Below are 3,897 nucleotides of genomic sequence, written 5' to 3' on the forward strand. Positions count from 1 at the left end.
CAAAGAGCAGCCCAGTAAGCTAACTACCTCCCTGCACTGTCCTTGGGAGAAAGCATAAGCAGGTTCATGTTGCTCCTGTGAAATTCTGCTAGCAGCAAACAGTTTCTTTTTTTCTATCTGGATGTGCCCTCAGCTGGTATATACTAAATTTGTGTATTAGAAGATAATGTGTTCTTTTCCCATGGGCAAAATGCTCTCTCCCATGGGCTTAATCAGAACTTTCTCACAGCCTTCAAGGATGCAGGCAGAGCAGGCACGCTTGAACTCAAATGACTTTTAAGTCAGAATTGACTCCAGATCGAAACTGAGTCATATGTGGGCTCCCATATTTGTTAAGGAGTCTGTCTTTTCTTTAATTGCATGTTTTTAACAGCTTTAATAGCGTTTTTTATTGTTTTTATTAAGTGTCTACATATTTTTCTCCACTCCCTTCCCTTCCTCCCTCTTCCCTTCTACCATCTCCCATGGTTCCCATGGTCCCAATTTACTCAGGAGATCTTGTCTTTTTCTACTTCCCATTTAGATTAGATCTATGTATATCTCTCTTATGGTCCTCATTGTTGGCTAGGTTCTCTGGGATTGTGAACTGTAGATTGGTTTTTCTTTGCTTTATGCCTAAGCCACTTATGAGTGAGTAAATATGATAATTGTCTTTCTGGGTATGGGTTACCTCAGTCAGTAGGATGCTTTCTAGATCCACCCATTTTCCTGTAAATTTCAAGATGTCATTTTTTTCTGCTGTGTAGTACTCCATGGTGTAAATGTACCAAATTTCCTTATCCATTTTTCGGTTGAGGGGCATTTAGGTTGTTCCCAGGTTCTGGCTATGACAAACAAAGCTGCTATGAACATAGGTGACAACATGTCCTTGTGGCACAATTGAGCATCCTTTGGATATATACCCAAGAATGGTATTGCTGGGTTTGAGAAAGGTTGTTTCCTAGTTTTCTGAGAAATTTCCATACTGATATTCAAAGGAGCTATACCAGCTTGCACTCCCACCAGCAATGCAGGAGTGTTCCCTTTACACAAAATCCTCTCCAGCATTAGCCGTTATTAGTGTTTTTGATCTTGGCCATTCTTACAGGTATAACATAAAATCTCAGAGTTATTTTGATTATCTATGATGGATAAGAATGTTTAAGTTTTTTAACAGTCAAAAATTAGGTTTTTCTGTGTATGTGAGGGTTTATGCCTGTATTATCTATCCTATTTCAATGGTCTTGATGTCTGTTTTCATGTAAGGTCAATGAAGTGTTTTTTTTTTCTTTGACAAATCCATACAAATATATAATGTATTTGAATTTTTACCCCTATTGTCTTCTCTCATCAACCCTCACTGGTGCTATACATTTTCTTTCCAGCAAGTTCTCAATCCTACTTTCAAGTATTTTATTGTTGTTATTTGGGGGTTTCTTTGTGACCTAGTAAATATAATTAATGTTGCTTGCATGAGCATAGCTGGGAGGCTATGAACCATACTATGGACAAGTTAGCAATGGCTATAATATCAAATATAATGGTTCCTCATCCCCCAGAAACTAGTCATCACCATGAATTTCTCAGATGCCTTGGCACTACATATTCCTCTAACTACTCATCATGAAATGTTTATTGGTCTCATCTTGTGCCACTTTTCTTCAGTTTGAAAATACAGCTACCGTGGATTCATAGGTGGAACAGCCGTATCACTTCCAGAAGATAGAGAGCGTTTTCCTTATTTTATCCTACACCCAGCTTCTATTTTCTACTGTGGGTCCATAGGTAGAACAGCCGTATCACTTCCAGAAGATAGACAGCACTTCACAGCATGTATCCTACACCCAGCCTTTATTTTCTTTCTACCCCCAGTTCTGCAATGTTCCCGGAACCTCGGAATGGAGCTGGAGATGTTCCATTTGGAGATGAGCAATCAACAAGCAGTTGTTTTTAGTTCTTTGACCAGTTACACATCTACATATCTCTTCATTGTCATACACTGCAAAAAAAAACTTCCTTCCTTCCTTCCTTCCTTCCTTCCTTCCTTCATTTATTTATCTATTTGTCTGTTTGTCTATTAGAGGCAGGGTCTCTCTCTGTGTATCTCTGGCTGTCCTGGAACTCGCTCTGTAGACCAGGCTAGCCTTGAATTCTCAGAGATCTGCCTGCCTCTGCCTCCTGAGTACTTGGACTAAAGGTGTGCACCACCACTACCCAACTGAACAGAAGGATGAGAGGAGCACTATTGTATGGATAGAAATGGAAATATTTAGGGCAGATGTGGTTGGTTTATGCCTTTAATTCCAGCAGTCTGGAGGCAGAGGCGGGCACAGGTCTGTGAGTTTGTTGCCGGGCCTAGTCTACATATCAAGTTCCAGGCCAACCAAACCAAACCAAACCAAACACAATCCATAAATATTTAGAAATCAGCTTGATAATGTTTATTCAGCAAGACAGCAGCAGAAATTTCCACCTTGTACCCGTGGATTTCCTAACCATGGAGTATTGGCCAGTATTATAATACCAGGCATGGATTCCTTCCTGTGAAACAGGCTTCAAATACAACCAAGGTAGTTCATGCCCCCCAAGTAACTCATTCTGCTATTGCAACATCAGGTGAATATTTCCTAACATGCCAATAATGCAGATTACAGGGCTCACAGCTGCATAAAACCATCGATGACTTTTCTTTCTCCAGTAGAATGAATCACTCCCTTTGGCATTAGGACAGGTGGCTAGCATGTAGGAAGCTTTCAGCTCACTGCCAGCTTGACTCCTTTAGGTTCTGGAACCAAAATATCAAAGTATTGAATGTCTTTGGCAGTAGAGGCTTAATTTCTAATTCTGGTGCATAATCGAAAGCATTAGCAATTGGGTGTATTTTTCGGGAAACCAATGGGGCTTCTTAGATCAGCAACTCATAGTGAGGTACCTGATATCTGGCACTAAGGTGTGTGTGAGTGTGGTGTGTGTGTGTGTGTGTGTGTGTGTGTACAAACGAGTGCAGATACCTGTTGAGGACAGAGGCATCAGATTCCTCTGGAGCTGGAGTTGCAGGCATTTGTGAGCTTCCTCAGGCAGTTCCTGGGAAGTGAACTGAGGTCTTCTACAAGAGATTTCTTATCCATTTTCCAGCTCCTGTAGCTTTTGTTTAATAGCTCATGACTTCTAGAAATAGCATTCTTTGTATATATGCAGAGTATCTCTGTTCAAATACTTTCAAAAACTTGATTTTTAATTAGTTATAAAATAGTAGTTTTCTATGTGGCTTTTTAAAAAACAATTTTGTGTATTTACTTATTTTACATTCTTATTTTACAGTTTCCCCTTCCTCCTCTCCTCCAAGTCCCCCCAGTCCACCCTCTGTTTCCACCCCCCAATCCTCTCCTCCTTCCTTTCTGTTTAGGAAAGGGCAGGTCTCCCATGTGTATCAACAAAACATGGCATATCGTGTTACAGTAAGACTAAGCACCTCCCCTTGATTTAAGGCTGGGGGGCAAGGCTACACAGTATGAAGAGTAGTGTGCCAGCACTGCCCGGATCTGGAATGCCTTTTTAATGCAACTTTAGTATTGGCTAGCCATCCTTTACCCTCTCTTTCCTAACCCCTTCTAAGCCCCACTTAAATTGTTGGATCCCCAGTGTTCTCCCACACACTTCATTTAAGGCCTCTTCTCTCCCTGCCCATAATGGCCTTTCTCCAGCATCCTGGCCTTTAGAGACACTCAAATTTAAACAAACAAAAAAGCTAAGGTCTACATATGAGAGAGGGCATATAGTTTTCTTTCTTTCTAGGCCTGGGTTATCTTACTCAGTATATTTTTCAATTACATGTACTGTCCTACAATTTACATACTTACTTGAATAAAATCTCTCTAAAATCTCTCTTTCTTTCTCTTTCTCTCTCTTCCTCCCTCC

Source organism: Microtus ochrogaster, unplaced genomic scaffold (assembly GCF_000317375.1).
Source record: "Microtus ochrogaster isolate Prairie Vole_2 unplaced genomic scaffold, MicOch1.0 UNK116, whole genome shotgun sequence".
NCBI classification, from domain to species: domain Eukaryota; kingdom Metazoa; phylum Chordata; class Mammalia; order Rodentia; family Cricetidae; genus Microtus; species Microtus ochrogaster.